The 17,007-nt window shown below is 56.5% G+C and overlaps 1 protein-coding gene across 1 annotated transcript in view; it reads left to right on the top strand.

Moving 5' to 3' along the window:
- LOC140386076 (thioredoxin domain-containing protein 6-like) overlaps positions 1-17,007 on the top strand; it is a 203,381-nt gene that overhangs the window by 18,367 nt on the left and 168,007 nt on the right. The window lies entirely within an intron of this gene.

Genomic DNA, 17,007 nt, shown 5'->3' on the forward strand with positions numbered 1-17,007 from the left:
GGGAGGAATGTCCTGCTGAACATGCAAGGAAAGGGTTTGAGGAATCAATGACTGCCTCTGGGAAGCGAACTGAAGGTGAGCATGGAAGGAAGGTAGTAAGGAATGGTGAGTTTGAGAGAGAGCAAAGGGAGTTGATAGGTGGGAGGATGAGGATGCTTCTGTACCGGAAAAAGGCGGTGGGTCTCAGAGGCAGACATGGACCCATGGAAGTGTGGAGAGGGTGGGGTATTCAGGGAGGTAAGGAATATGCACCTTGACATTGTCGATGAAGGGTTGAGATTGAAGGGTAATGGAGGGGAGGTCAAAGGTGATGCCAGGGAGGGTAATGGTGATGGAGAAATTACAAGGATGATGGAGCAGGTGGAGAAAGGAGGGGAATCACTTCATCATAGAGTAGACGTATAGACTCCTCTGACCGACATTCAACATTGCTAAATACATCCAATAGTTTAGGTGCACCCAGCTAAATGAATATTTCTTGTCAGTATTTATTGTTGAGAAAGGCAAGAATGTTCGGAAAATTGGGGAAATAAATAGTGATGGCTTAGGACTGCACATATTACAGAGAAAGGTGCTGGAGGTATTAAAGCGCATCAAGGTAGATAAATCCCCTAGGACCTCATGAAATTGTGGGACGTTGTGGGAGGCTAGGGAAGAAATTGCCGGCCCCCGAGCTGAGATATTTGAATCATCGATAGCCACAGGAGAGGTGCCTGAAAATTGGAGGGTAGCAAATTTTGTGCCCTTGTTTAAGAAGGGTTGTAGGGATAAGCTGGGAACTACAGACCGGTTAGCCTTACTTCTGTAGTGGGTAAATTGTTAGAAGGTATTCTGAGGGACAGGATCTACAGGCATTTAGACAGGCAAGGGCTATTTAGGGAAAATCCGCATGACTTTGTAAGGGAAAAGTCATGTCTCATGAATTTGATTGAGTTTTTTGAAGGGGTAACCAAGAAGGTAGATTAGGGCAGTGCAGTTGACGTTGTCTACATGGACTTTTACAAGGCCTTTGACAATGTACCGCATGGTTGGTTGTTGCAAAAAGTTAAATCTCACGGGATCCAGGGTGAGGCAGCCAATTAGATACAAAATTGGCTTGGCGACCGAAGCCTAAGGGTGGTTGTGGAGGGTTGTTTTTCAAACTGGAGGCCTGTGACCAGTGGTGTGCCTCGGACCGGTGCTGGATCCACTATTATTTGTTATATATATATTAATAATTTGGATGAGAATGTAGGAGGAGGCATGGTTAGTAAGTTTGCAGATGACACCAAGATTGGTGGCAGAGTGGATAATAAAGAAGGTTATATAAGATTGCAACAGGATCTTGACCAATTGGGCCAGTGGGCTGATGAATGGCAGGTGGAGTTTAATTTGGATAAATGTGAGCTGATGCATTTTGGTAGATCAAATCAGGGCAAGGCTTACTCAGTTAATGGTAGGGAGTTGGGGCGAGTTAGAGAACAAAGAGATCTAGGGGTACAGTGTAGCCATCTGGTATGGCCACCTCCCGATTACAAAATGGACACCCGCAAAGAATGCAGGGAAAATTGGACAATGCTAAGAAACAAGCAGGTGCAAGCTCTGTCGTCTGTTGATTAGAACCTTAAACGCTCAGACAGGACAGAAACTACCAAACGATCTACATGTTAATGAGCCATCTCCGGGGACAAAAGGGAAACATTTAGATACACAATGTTAGGACAGACTCCCCGGCGCCAGAAGAAGCTAAGACAAAGCAGACTGACAGTCACCAGGACACCCCCAGCGATCAGGGAACCACCCCTCTATTGGAGGAAAATCGATACAACTGATTGAGAAAGACCCAATTAGTTGAGGCCAAGTTCAAGGCCCACCCAAAAGAGTGCGAAGCCCTTTTCAGTATAAGAGGTATCACCTAAGGGAGAATCTTCCTCCTTTGGCTTTGGCTCTCACCGAAGAGAGAGACCAGCCGAGCAGCTGCATCAGACCAAGTAAGTCCCAAGTCAACGCACGCTACGAGATAGACGCTCCTAGTTGCTACCCTGTAAACAGCTCAACCCAGCAGTCTCAGAACCGAGCAACGGCCATTGTTCCTCTGACTGAGTGGGCGCCCAAAGCTAAGTATAGGCTTTAGTAATAGTGGTAGTTTAGTTTGTAGAGTTTATGCATGAGTAGATTTGACTGTGTGTAAATAAATGAGCATTGCTTTTGAACTTACTAACTGGTGTATCGAGTCATTGATCAGTATTCGGTTCTGAACCTTGTGGCGGTGTCGAAAGATACCTGGCGACTCTAGAGCAAACGTGATTAAATAGAGCCAAATTAAGAGTCAACCAAAAGTTAGCAACATTTACTGGCGACATCTGACGGAACTCGATTTAGAAGTGTGGCCTAACCGCTCAGAGAGAACCCAAAATTTGAATTGATAATCCAATTGGGAACAGAAAGAAAAACCACAAGCGTCAAAACAGTACTGATCAAGCCTCTGAGATTCGGAAGTGTGTTAATGCATAGGTACTAACAGGGATATAAGGTAAACCAGAGAGATTTTGTTGCGTAAAACTGTCGGGAGTTTTGTAGGCCTGAAATTAGCATAAGCCGTACCCGTGTTTACATCACTGCTTTATCACCCCCTGTTCCAAATTCGGTAGAGATCCTAGTAGAGAGAATGGCAATGAAGGCAATGGAACGCCTTATGAACCCCCAGGAATTCGAGGTCGCAGCGACCAGTAGAGTAGGACAGAGTCCTGTTTGGGAAGAAGAGATCAGGAAATATCTCAAAGGGAAAGGATGGCCCCTTTGGAGTGAATTCTGTGATAATGAGGAAATAGGACCCCGGAGTATAGGACATACTTGGTGGGAGAACCTGTCAGAGATCCACAAGAAGAGCTTAGGGAAAGCTTGCAAGCTGATGGCAATCGTGTCCTGGTTGGCACAATTGCAAGGCACAGAGGAGGTTGTTTGACGCTCCGAAGCGAGATAGAGGAGAGAGGCAGAACCAGTGAGGTAGACGTGAGTGAGGTAGAGAAAGAGAATCGAGATCTGAAAGAGCAGTTAGCAGTGAGGGACAGAGAGGTGGATGATGCCAAAAGGGCACATCAGTCTTGTCTCGCGCATTTGAACAGTTTTCAGACGCAATACGATAAGGCCTACCAGGACACGCAATGTGCGGTCTTGGTAAGACAAGAAACAGAACAGCAAGTTGAGAAATTGCAAAAACATGCAATGATTTAAAAGCAGCCCTACGAGCGCTCCATACTTCCACGACGGAACAAAGGCAGAGCTCAGTAGACCACGCAAAGTGTCGGAAGCAAATTGCAGAATTGCAATCTCTGCTGTCCGTGCAAAATGGATTTCAGAGTACATTCGGACGCCAATTAGATCAAGAAAACGGCCCCGATTGGCAAGAATTGAACGAGACTGCCCATAGATACATACATGGGACATGTACGCAGGAAAAACCCCAGAAAAGGAAAGCGCCTCAACCCCCAACCGAACAGGCAGAACACACCCCCATGAATCCTGTGACCACACACCGCAGGGCCGCAGGTGAAGGAGAAGCAGATTTCCTTTACACAACCCCGTTAACCGTGAGCCAATTACGGGACGCGTGTGGAAAAATTACACCGTTCCTCCCCATTTCCAACCCCCACCAATTTTTTGCGAAATCAGACAACAGGCTACCATGTACGGCCTGGACGAAAAGGAGCAAGTGAAGCTCACAGTTTTAAGCCTCGACCCTGCAGTCGTAGCAGCCCTTCCCGACCCACAGAATGTAGGAGGAGGCACACTCCAAGAGATGCACTCAGCGATCCTAGATGCGATCGGCTTTAACAGAGGAGACCCCATAGAAGGCCTAAGTAAGTGTAGGCAAAAGAAGACCGAGCACCCCACAGCATTTGCTGAACGTTTGTGGATTCACTTTACCGCAGTTTTTGGAGAGTTAGCACGCGCCCATTTGTTTCCAGATAATATGGCCAAATGGACCCGAATTCTAGTCTCCCATACCACAGAAGCAGGACGAAAAGCTTGCGCAAATTATGACCCCTCAGATGAGGCCCACAATGAAAAATGAGTTTGTCCCGCGCTTGGGAGCAATCAATTGCAGGCAAAACCGCATTTATAACACCCGATGAAGAGCAGGTAGAAATGAACCCAGTTAAAGCACACCAGAACCCCACATGGGTAAATGAGGGCAGGAACAGCCAAGCCCAGCCCAAAGCTCAGGAATGTTATAATTGTGGACAGCTAGGACACGTTGCACGAGAGTGCAACACGCCCCAGAAGCAGCAGAGAAACCAACAGACAGGCACCCTAAACAAGAATAAGGCAAAGCCTATCCATAGCGTTAGCGCCCGTTCAGAGAATGCAGACATGAACGGCACCGACTGACGGTGTTCGGGCTCCCCAACTTGGGTCAGCGACACCCTTTGGGACAAGTCCGGTAAACCGGTAGTGTGAGAAACACCGCTCACTTGATAATAATTTACACTTAGCCAAATTCTGAAGAAGTATTTTATTCAGTCGATCTTGCAAGAACGGGTGCCGCCCGTCAACATTAGCAGGCACACCGAGCAGACACAGCATTAGTTCATATATACAATCTCTAAACACACCCCGCCCTCTGCCTTGCTGGCAGTTTCCTTATTAGTTATTCCTCATTTGGAACTTGTTATGTTTTAGAATGAGGAACCTATCCCCACCTGCATCTTGTTATTGCAAGTTCTGTTCATCCCGAAGGTCAGTCACGTACACAGTTACAAAACTTTGGCACTGCAGTTTACACAAAACCCGACTTGACATCCTATTTCCCATCAAGCCCTATTATTTGTGAGCCAGAGTTATTCATGTGAAAACAACATAAAATGCTCATTTCTCATAGTAGTAGCAGGCAATGTTCGGGGACAACCCGTAGAATTTCTTTGGGACACAGGAGGGTCCCGCACCACACTCAATTCCTCCATGGTGTTCCAGCGAGACACGTGGCCCACAACAGACACCATTACACTCAGCGGCTTTACAGGCCATTTACAACAGGGACACATCACGGCCCCTAGAGCAATACAGAAAGGGAACATTGTGACCAAGCACCCCGTGGTTTTAGTTGATCTGCCCTAGACAGCAGAACATATCCTTGGGATCGATTTCATGAGCTCCCATAACCTTTCTTTTGATCCAGTTAACAAGTGTGTTTGGAAAATGGCAAAGGCAGCACGAGCCCCCGCCACGCTCACAGTAGGAGAATACGTAAAGAGGATTAGCTCAGTAGGAGACTTCTGGGGCGTCATTCTCCGACCCCCCGCCGGGTCGGAGAATGGCCGTTGGCCGCCGTGAATCCCGCCCCCGCCCCCGCCGAAGTCTCCGAAGGGAGAAAAGTCGGCGGGGCGTTAATGGCGCCGCTGCCGCGGAGAATGTCACGGGTCTGCGCAAGGCAGCCGATTTTCGGCCTGCCGATATTCTCCCTTCCGGATGGGCCTCCTTTTCATCGGCGTGACCCGGTGCTCCAGGCTCACGCCGACCAGCGAGGAGGTGAGTGACGGCCTGGGGGGTTGGCTCTGGGCAGGAAATGGCGTGGCCGCAGACTGATTGCCTGAGGAGAGGTGTGTCTCGGCTTGTGTGTGTGTGCGGCGGGGGGGGGGGGGGTGGTTAGAGTAGGCTTGGCTCCGGGGGAGTGCCGGGAGGGGCTCCGTGCCGGGGTGGAGGTTGGGGGTTGGGGAGGGGGTCCGTGCCGGGGTGGAGGTTGGGGAGGGGGTCCGTGCCGGGGTGGAGGTTGGGGAGGGGGTCCGTGCCGGGGTGGAGGTTGGGGAGGGGGTCCGTGCCGGGGTGGAGGTTGGGGAGGGGGTCCGTGCCGGGGTGGAGGTTGGGGAGGGGGTCCGTGCCGGGGTGGAGGTTGGGGGGGGGTCCGTGCTGGGGTGGAGGTTGGGGGTTGGGGAGGGGGTCCGTGCCGGGGTGGAGGTTGGGGGGGGGTCCGTGCTGGGGTGGAGGTTGGGGGTTGGGGAGGGGGTCCGTGCCGGGGTGGAGGTTGGGGGGGGGTCCGTGCTGGGGTGGAGGTTGGGGGTTGGGGAGGGGGTCCGTGCCGGGGTGGAGGTTGGGGGGGGGTCCGTGCTGGGGTGGAGGTTGGGGGTTGGGGAGGGGGTCCGTGCCGGGGTGGAGGTTGGGGGGGGGTCCGTGCTGGGGTGGAGGTTGGGGGTTGGGGAGGGGGTCCGTGCCGGGGTGGAGGTTGGGGAGGGGGTCCGTGCCGGGGTGGAGGTTGGGGAGGGGGTCCGTGCCGGGGTGGAGGTTGGGGAGGGGGTCCGTGCCGGGGTGGAGGTTGGGGAGGGGGTCCGTGCCGGGGTGGAGGTTGGGGGGGGGTCCGTGCTGGGGTGGAGGTTGGGGGTTGGGGAGGGGGTCCGTGCCGGGGTGGAAGTTGGGGGGGGGGTCCGTGCTGGGGTGGAGGTTGGGGGTTGGGGAGGGGGTCCGTGCCGGGGTGGAGGTTGGGGAGGGGGTCCGTGCCGGGGTGGAGGTTGGGGTGGGGTCCGTGCTGGGGTGGAGGTTGGGGGTTGGGGAGGGGGTCCGTGCCGGGGTGGAGGTTGGGGAGGGGGTCCGTGCCGGGGTGGAGGTTGGGGGGGGGTCCGTGCTGGGGTGGAGGTTGGGGGTTGGGGAGGGGGTCCGTGCCGGGGTGGAGGTTGGGGAGGGGGTCCGTGCCGGGGTGGAGGTTGGGGAGGGGGTCCGTGCCGGGGTGGAGGTTGGGGGGGGTCCGTGCTGGGGTGGAGGTTGGGGGTTGGGGAGGGGGTCCGTGCCGGGGTGGAGGTTGGGGGGGGGGGTCCGTGCTGGGGTGGAGGTTGGGGGTTGGGGAGGGGGTCCGTGCCGGGGTGGAGGTTGGGGGGGGTCCGTGCTGGGGTGGAGGTTGGGGGTTGGGGAGGGGGTCCGTGCCGGGGTGGAGGTTGGGGGGGGGTCCGTGCTGGGGTGGAGGTTGGGGGTTGGGGAGGGGGTCCGTGCCGGGGTGGAGGTTGGGGAGGGGGTCCGTGCCGGGGTGGAGGTTGGGGGGGGTCCGTGCTGGGGTGGAGGTTGTGGGTTGGGGAGGGGGTCCGTGCTGGGGTGGAGGTTGGGGGTTGGGGAGGGGGTCCGTGCCGGGGTGGAGGTTGGGGAGGGGGTCCGTGCCGGGGTGGAGGTTGGGGGGGGGTCCGTGCTGGGGTGGAGGTTGGGGGTTGGGGAGGGGGTCCGTGCCGGGGTGGAGGTTGGGGAGGGGGTCCGTGCCGGGGTGGAGGTTGGGGAGGGGGTCCGTGCCGGGGTGGAGGTTGGGGGGGGGTCCGTGCTGGGGTGGAGGTTGGGGGTTGGGGAGGGGGTCCGTGCCGGGGTGGAGGTTGGGGGGGGGGTCCGTGCTGGGGTGGAGGTTGGGGGTTGGGGAGGGGGTCCGTGCCGGGGTGGAGGTTGGGGAGGGGGTCCGTGCCGGGGTGGAGGTTGGGGAGGGGGTCCGTGCCGGGGTGGAGGTTGGGGAGGGGGTCCGTGCCGGGGTGGAGGTTGGGGAGGGGGTCCGTGCCGGGGTGGAGGTTGGGGGGGGTCCGTGCTGGGGTGGAGGTTGGGGGTTGGGGAGGGGGTCCGTGCCGGGGTGGAGGTTGGGGGGGGGTCCGTGCTGGGGTGGAGGTTGGGGGTTGGGGAGGGGGTCCGTGCCGGGGTGGAGGTTGGGGAGGGGGTCCGTGCCGGGGTGGAGGTTGGGGGGGGGTCCGTGCTGGGGTGGAGGTTGGGGGTTGGGGAGGGGGTCTGTGCCGGGGTGGAGGTTGGGGGGGGGTCCGTGCTGGGGTGGAGGTTGGGGGTTGGGGAGGGGGTCCGTGCCGGGGTGGAGGTTGGGGGGGGGGGGGGGTCCGTGCCGGGGTGGGTGATGGGAGGGCAAATGAGTTGGTCCACCTGGCCAGGTGCCAGCCTCCAACAGTTGGACCCATGCGGTCCATGCCACCTGGCTGGGGGGAGGAGGGGATATGGGCAATGATGACATGTCGTCGTTCCCCTCCCCCCCCACCAGGCCGTCATGTTTTCAGACCATCCAGCGATGTTGGCCGCCGTGGTGGCAGCCGCTCATGTCTATGTTGCCCTGGATGAGGAGGAGGAGGAGGAGGAGCGTGCTAGAGAGGCGGCGCAGGCTGCCGCAGAGGGGCAGGCGGCAGCCGCCCAGGCTGGAGGGACACCTGACCAACAGGACGAGGAGGGGGAGGAGGACGTCGCGGCCCCACGGCAACGGAGGCACACGAGGGCGCCCTGTGTGTACCGGCCCCGGCAGTCATACCAGGACCTCACGGACCGGGAATGCAGGAGGAGACTCCGGATGAGCCGGGAAACCGTGGCACACATCTGCCACCTGCTGGCACACCTGTCACCGCGTGGCACTGGCGGGGGACACCCTCTCCCCGTGTCCGTCAAGGTTACGGTGGCCCTGAACTTTTATGCAACGGGGTCATTCCAGGCACCGAGTGGGGACCTGTCCGGCATATCGCAGACATCGGTGCATCGGTGCAACCGGGCAGTGACAGATGCCCTTTATGCCATGGCGCACCGCTACATCCGCTTCCCCGTGGACCGGGCCAGCCAAGATGCCCGGGCCGTGGGCTTCTCTGCCATTGCCGGGTTCCCCATGGTCCAGGGCGCGATCGATGGGATGCACGTCGCCGTGCGGCCACCTGCAGATAACAGGGCCGTGTTCACTAATAGGAAGGGGACCTATTCGATGAACGTACAGGTGGTCTGCGACCACCGCATGATGATCCTGCACGTCTGCGCCCGTCACCCAGGCAGTGTACACGACTCATTCGTGTTGTCGCGGTCATCCATCCCCGGCATGTACGAGGGACGCCATCCCCGGCTGAGGGGCTGGTTGCTGGGCGACAGGGGCTACCCATTGCGATCGTGGCTGATGACGCCTATACGGAGGCCACGCAATGAGGCGGAGAACCGCTACAATGATGCCCATGTAGCGACAAGGGGAGTGATCGAGAGGTGCTTTGGCGTGCTGAAGATGCGTTTCAGGTGCCTGGACCTCTCTGGGGGCGCCCTCCAGTATCGGTCAGATAGGGTCGGCCGCATCATTGTGGTGTGCTGTGTCCTGCACAACATAGCCCAGCAGAGGGGCGATGTGCCGCAGGCAGAGGAGGGCGGAGTGGAGGAGCAGCAGGAAGAGGCCCAGTCCTCCCCAGATGAGGGGGATGGGGGCAATGGTCAGGGCAGACGGGGTAGACACAGACGGGTGGCTGTCCACCGTTACCGGCTGGCCCAGCGGGCACGGGACAGACTGATAGACGCCCGCTTCACTGACTAGATGGGCGTGGGAATCGGGTAGTATGGCCACAGACCGCACACCATGACAACAGCCGACCACCCACACCCCCCACCCATCCACCCACCCAGCACCCTCACCCCCCTCCCCAACCCCACACACCCCACCCGCATGCACACCACCCCCCCACTCCCAATTGCCGATCCACCGGCGGCACAACGGGCCGGGCTCACCCAGTTGCGGGTGGACGCGTGTCTATCGCAGGCCATGGAGAATGATGACAACCCGCCTCCGATGAGCTCCTGGCTCTACATCGTTGGACTATGTCTGACCCATGGCCACAGTACCACCATCCACCCGGACCATCCCTGCATGCGGCTGTGACACTGCAGCGCACGGTCCCGTCCTCTGCCCGGGGGATGTTGATGGCGGCCCAGGGGGAAGGGGGCAGACTCACCTGGAGCTGAGGTAAGACCACCCCTCACACACACACTTGCGCTCAACGTACATGACACGCCCGCACACTTTGAACAGAGCACAAAGGCAGCTTCGGTAGGTGTAACATTGACTTTAATAACCAAAGGAGTTCATGCACGTGCCCTAGCGCCTAAAACTCATCTGTGCCCTGCACCCGTGCCAACTTACTCAGTGTCTAATTGTTTGGCCTTACGGGCCCTTTGACTACGTCTACGTGGTTCCCCAGACGGTACAGCAGAACTGGAGGTGGACTCCTGTGATTCCTGCCCTCTGACACTGGATCCCTTTGGCGGCCGTTTCCTGGGGCGTCCTGGCCTAGATGGGCCAGGCTGCGGCCCGGGCGACTGGGATGGCGAGCTGCCAGCCTGTCCTGCCCGTTGCCCACCCGATGCACCTGGGACGGAAGGGGGGGAGTCCGAGGTGTCGCGGTGTACCGGGACCTCCCCTACAGAGGGAGCCGGGACGGACCACACCACCTCCTCCTCCCTCGGGGTGCCCGATGGCCCCCAGGCCTCTACATGGGTGGGGGATGCGAACGGACTGGCCATCCGACGCGCCCCCGACATCTGGCGCTGCCAGTCCTGGAGGCCCGTGCTGGTATCGACAGGGGTCTGCAGGTTTGCAGCCATGGAGCCCAGGGGGTTGTCGAACCCTGTCTGCGACAGTGCGACGCCAGCTCGCACATGGCCACTGGCGCCGATGCCCTCAGCGATGGCCTGCTGAGACTGGGCCATGGCCTGCAGAGACTGGGCCATGGCCTGCAGAGACTGGGCTGTGGCCTGCTGAGACTGGGCCATGGCCTGCTGAGACTGGGCCATGGCCTGCTGAGACTGGGCTATGGCGTGCTGAGACTGGGCTATGGCGTTGAGCGCCTCTGCCATCTGGCGCTGGCACTGGCTCATGGCCTCCTGTGAGAGGGCAGCCATTTCCTGGGCCACAGACACCGCCTGCACGGAAGGCCCCAGGCCTCGCAAACCGTTCCCCATGTCTGACACCGTCGCACCCATTGCCTCCACCGCGGACGCCACCCGTGCGGTGTCAGCCTGGGTGGCACGCATGACCGGGACCACTCCCAGCTCCTGGACGCGGGTGGACTCCTCCACCTGCGACCGCAGCCGCCGCAAGCCACCCGTCACCCTATTCGCTCGTCTCCGTGTCGGTGGTTGCATCGGATCTATGTGTGGGTGTGGTAACTGCAGGAACCCGGGATCCATCTGGGCGGCAGATGTTCGCTTGGCCTGGGCTGCCCTCCGACCGCCCGGTCCCTCTGCTGCTCCTACCTCCACCTGCTGTACCGGGACGGCTGTGTTGTGCGCACCAGCGAGTGTACCAGACGCCTCATCACTAAAGTGCCCAACCGTGGTGAGTGTTTCTGCGATGGTGGAGGGTGTTGGTGACAGCAGTGGCGTTGTGTCGTGCTCTTCGTCCCACTCTGAGTCCATGGCACTTTGGGGTGGGGGTTCGTCTCCACCCATCCACTCTGAGTCACTGTCCGGTATTTCGTCTTCCCGGGTAGGGGTGTCCCGGGTAGTGCTGTCCCGGGTAGTGCTGTCCCGGGTAGTGCTGTCCCGGGTAGTGCTGTCCCGGGTAGTGCTGTCCCGGGTAGTGGTGTCCCGGGTAGGGGTGTCCCGGGTAGGGGTGTCCTGGGTAGTGGTGTCCCGGGTAGGGGTGTCCTGGATAGTGGTGTCCTGGGTAGTGGTGTCCTGGCTCGGATGTGACGGGGGCCTGTGGCTGCCCCCCTCATCGCTGGGTGGTCGCTCCCGCACGTGACGGGGGTGTCGTCTCCCTGTTGCTCCAGGTCTCTCCGTCTCCCGTGGTCTCCGAGGGGCATCCTGCGGGCGTCGCATGCTGGAGGGTTCGGGTCTCTCCGTCTCCCGTGGTCTCCGAGGGGTATCCTGCGGGCGTCGCATGCTGGAGGGTTCGGGTCTCTCCGTCTCCCGTGGTCTCCGAGGGGCATCCTGCGGGCGTCGCATGCTGGAGGGTGCGGGTCTCTCCGTCTCCCGTGGTCTCCGAGGGGCATCCTGCGGGCGTCGCATGCTGGAGGGTGCGGGTCTCTCCGTCTCCCGTGGTCTCCGAGGGGCATCCTGCGGGCGGTCTGCATCTGCGGGGATGGGTGCCTGGACGTTTGGTCCTGCGATACACAATGAAGCATGCATGGTTAGACATCAGGCAGTGATCAGGTGATACGGGAGAGGGGGATATAGGGGAGGGGGGATATGGGGACGGGCTGTTGGTGGCTCACTTGCTCGTGGGGCCCCGACCTCTGCATCAGCAACCTCCCGGTCCTCAGGTCCGCCAGCCAGTTCCAGGGCCCTTTCCTCGTGTACGGTCAGTGGCCTCTCATCAGCGGGCCCTCCTCCAGTCCTCACATGCTCCCTATTGTTGTGTGCGCGCTTCTCCTGGGGGGGGGGGTGGTGGCAGGGGTAAAAGGCAACAGTGTTAGGCAGGTATATGAATGCACGCCATCGGTTGCGCGTGCATTGCAGAGGTTAAGGTTAGGGCTGGATTCACTTGGGGATATGGGGGAGGGGGGGATATGGGGGAGGGGGGGATATGGGGGATATGGGGGAGGGGGGATATGGGGGATATGGGGAGGGGGGGATATGGGGGAGGGGGGATATGGGGGATATGTGGGAGGGGGATATGGGGAGGGGGGGATATGGGGAATATTGGGGAGGGGGGATATGGGGGAGGGGGGAATATGGGGGAGGGGGGATATGTGGGAGGGGGGATATGGGGAGGGGGGGATATGGGGAATATGGGGGAGGGGGGGATATGGGGGAGGGGGGAATATGGGGGAGGGGGGATATGGGGTGGGGGGAATATGGGGGAGGGGGGATATGGGGGAGGGGGAATATGGGGGAGGGGGGATATGGGGGAGGGGGGATATGGGGGAGGGGGGGATATGGGGGAGGGGGGGATTTGGGGGAGAGGGGATATGGGGGACGCTCACCCTGCCTGCTCTGACGAGGTCGTTCACCTTCTTGTGGCACTGGGTGCCTGTCCGTGGTGTTAGGGCCACAGCGGTGACGGCCTCTGCCACCTCCCTCCACAGACGCCGGCTGTGGCGTGGGGCAACTCTGCGGCCGTGCCCGGGATACAGGGCGTCCCTCCTCTGCTCCACCGCATCCAGGAGCGCCTCCACATCGCGTGACTCGAACCTCGGGGCTGAGCGACGGCCAGCCATCAAGTCGGGTGTTGCGGTCGGCTGTTCCGGTCGGGTGGGGGGGAGCTGCGCGGCCTTATGAGCCGTCACGCCGTGCAGCGCATATGACGCTGCACGGCGTGAACCACTGCGCAAGCGCGGATCCCGTTACGTCGCTGCTAGCCCATTTCGGGCCGCAGACTATCGGCCCATTTTTATGACGTGACGCAAGTGGGATTTGCGCCGTTTTTTGCGCCGATCGGCGGAGTTTCCGCCGATAACGGAGAATTTCGCCCCTGGTTCGACCCTCGAGCCATTAGTGCAGACAAACAGGTTAGGGCAGTCCTGCAGGAACACAAAGCAGCATTTGCACAGCACAAGCACGACTGTGGCAGTTTAACTGGCTTTGTGAACGTTACAGGTCCCGACCCTAAACCCCAGAAGCAGTACGGATTTCCCCAGGAAGCAGAGGGAGAAATCTCCAAAGTAATAGAGAGTTTGTTGGATCAAGGCGTACCGTCCACAGATGACATATTCCTACCCTCCCCCAACGACTCCAGCTCGCCCTCAGACACAACTTCAACTCCACCCCACAGAGGCACGACTCCGCCTGTCCCTTCCCTCAACCAGCAGCGACAGTGATAGCGATCACGACGACGACAGCCACAGCCACGTTACGACTACACCCCTGCACCATGTCCCACTCCCAGCGAATCTGAGCATGATTCCACAGACCCATTTGAAATCACTTATATCAAAGCCCCTGACCCAGACCCACCGCCCGACGATTACGGATTGAAGCATAGTAGCTCCAACCTCGACATACGATTCTGGCACCGAGACAATTCATTCAGGCTCATCAGGAATGGTGAGATGGACCCCAATTCGCCCCAAGCAGCTTTAGCACAGTTACTACAGACAAGAGTTTGGCAGCCGGGAGAAGATGATGACTTAGTGTCTGACACCCACCAAACGAATCCCTTTGCGACCCTGTTCGCTTTTGAGCAATGAGGTGTCCAGATGATGCAGAAAAAGGAACCGCTGGAGAGATACGGTGTCTTTTCTGATGGAACCTGCACCATGTTTGTTGAATGTTTGTTCGTTGGTGTTATCGTTAAGTGTGTGTAAACTCGGAAAGTTTTTTCACGGCCCCACGTCACCATTCCTTTAACACCCCCGGCTGTTAATGGAACAAGTTTGTCCCAGACAATAGTTAAGAGGAACTAGTTTGTCGACAGAGCCTTGCTCTGTACAAGTTTGCCCCAGACAATAGTTCAGAGGAACTAGTTTGTCGACAGAACCCGACTCATAGTTGCTCTCCTAATTCGAGAGGCAGCCCCCCACGACGACCGCATTCCTACCCGTTCTTGCCTGTTGTTCAGGCAGTGAAGAAACGGCATTGGTCCCCGCCCTGCCTGAGGACCCCCCTTTGGTCAGCTAATCTCGGGTAGAGCACATACGGCATTGATCACCGTCCTACCCGGGGATTCTACCCATTTCTTACCCGCCACGGCCCATACGCACCCCATTTTGGCTCGTTACGTTCAAAATTCTTTTGTTTGGTTTTGGCAACCCTTAGGTTGCTTCCCTATGCTATTTACATCCTCAAACACTAGGATGGTAAATCACACAGGCTGCGAGACGGCTCGCTGTACGGCAGTATTTTCTTAGATGTCTAGTCCAAATATTCGTTTTTTTTTAAAAAATGAGGGAGTCACAGATGGTGACCAATTATAAAGGGAAATTGGCAATAAAGGACAGACAGACAGACATACGGGATCTTAAGCAAGATAATAACAGAAATTGTGCTTGTGTTCACAGAACCCCAGAAACCCAGGAACCACAGAGGAAGACAAAGAAGAAGTCCGACAAGGATGAAGACAGCCTTCGTGTTCGCATGGATCTTAGCGGGATCCCTTCAGTTGCGCGCGGACGCTACCCCCTTTACGCCTACCACACAAACCATAAATGCCTCTCATCCCTGTAATACACAGAACCCCGAGATAACTAGCCCAGCGGCAGCTAGCAATACCCCAACCTGGTGTGATAAGTTTATCACCTGGTACTCACTCTCATATGTAGTCGAAGCACTCTTAGTGCTGGCAATACTTTGCAGTGTCGTGCAAACGTTTAGAGTCAGGAAATGGCGAAACAGAGCAAATTGCTCTCGCACCCAGGTATACAAATTTAGGTCCCCCATTTTCAGATTTCACCAGACCGCCGAACCCATTGGGACGGATTAAAGAGCATCCATTTTGTTTAATGTATTCTATGGAATAAAGAGATGTAAACCTCTGTGTCTGACTGCCAGGCCAGAGAAATTTGAGTGCTCCTATTTTGTACAGTTTAAGATGTACAGATTATTTTTGGATTATTTGTATTTTTGGATTGTTTGAATGAGGATAGCTTATTGAGAATAGTTAGAGGTTCCAGTTTTTTAATTTTTCTGTAATGCATGTATTAATGACATAGCGCCCCGTAGAATTTTATGATAATGAATGTATTCAAAAAGGTTTAGGTAAAATTGTGTTGCATAGGATAGGACAGTTTAGAGCCTAAGCATGGTTGCCCCGGGGATCAGAGGATGAAGACGCCATGGTAATGTGATCCTTCACGCTTCGCATTGAGGATCACAAGGAGACAGTGTAGCCACCTGGGATGGCCACGTCCCCATTACAAAATGGACACCCGCAAAGAATGCAGGGAAAATTGGACAATGCTAAGAAACAAGCAGGTGCAAGCTCTGTCTGGTGATTAGAACCTTAAACGCTCAGACAGGACAGAAACTACCAAACTATCTACATGTTAATGAGCCATCTCCGGGGACAAAAGGGAAACATTTTGATACACTAAGACAAAGCAGACTGACAGTCACCAGGACACGCCCAGCAATCAGGGAACCACCCCTCTATTGGAGGAAAATCGATACAGCTGATTGAGAAAGACCCACTTAGTTGAGGCCAAGTTCAAGGCCCGCCCAAAAGAGTGCGAAGCCCTTTTCAGTATAAAAGGTATCCTCCAAGGGAGAATCCTCCTCCTTTGGCTTTGGCTCTCACCGAAGAGAGAGACCAGCCGAGCAGCTGCATCAGACCAAGTAAGTCCCAAGTCAACGCACGCTACGAGATAGACGCTCCTAGTTGCTACCCTGTAAACAGCTCAACCCAGCAGTCTCAGAACCGAGCAACGGCCATTGTTCCTCTGACTGAGTGGGCGCCCAAAGCTAAGTATAGGCTTTAGTAATAGTGGTAGTTTAGTTCGTAGAGTTTATGCATGAGTAGATTTGACTGTGTAAATAAATGAGCATTGCTTTTGAACTTACTAACTGGTGTATCGAGTCATTGATCAGTATTCGGTTCTGAACCTTGTGGCGGTGTCGAAAGATACCTGGCGACTCTTGAGCAAACGTAATTAAATAGAGCCAAATTAAGAGCCAACCAAAAATTAGCAACAACAGGTTCATAGCACCTTGAATGTGGAGTCGCAGGTGAACAGGGTGGTGAAGAAGGCATTCAGCATGCTAGGTTTTATTGGTCAGAATATTGAATACAGGAGTTCGGACGTCTTGTTGAAGTTATACAAGACATTGGTAAGACCACACATGGTCTGTGTTCAGTTCTGGTCACCCTATTATAGGAAGGATATCGTTAAACTAGAAAGAGTGCAGAAAAGATTTATGAGGATGCTACCAGTACTTGATGGTCTGAGTTATAAGGAGAGGCTGGCTAGGCTGGGACTTTTTTCCCTGGAGAATGGGAGGCTTAGGGGTGATCTTATAGAGGTCTATAAAATAATGAGGAGCATAGATAAGGTAGATAGTCGACATCTTTTCCTAAAGGTAAAGGAGTCTAGAACTAGAAGCCATAGGTTTAAAGTGAGAGGGGAGAGATACAAAAGAGACCAGAGGGGAAATCTTTTCACACAGTGTGGTGAACATCTGGAACGGGCTGCCAGAGGCAGTGGTAGAGGCAGGTACAATTTTGTCCTTTAAAAAGCAGTTAGAATACATGGGCAGAGTGGGTATAGAGGGATATGGGCCAAATGTGGGCAAGTGGGACTAACTTAGTGATAGAAACTGGGAGGCATGGACAAGCTGGGCCGAAGGGCCTGTTTCCATGCTGTAAACATCTCTGACTCTATGACCTCAGTGGTGGGTGATATTCCC

The sequence above is a fragment of the Scyliorhinus torazame genome, chromosome 11 (genome assembly GCF_047496885.1).
Source record: "Scyliorhinus torazame isolate Kashiwa2021f chromosome 11, sScyTor2.1, whole genome shotgun sequence".
In the NCBI taxonomy this organism is placed as follows: domain Eukaryota; kingdom Metazoa; phylum Chordata; class Chondrichthyes; order Carcharhiniformes; family Scyliorhinidae; genus Scyliorhinus; species Scyliorhinus torazame.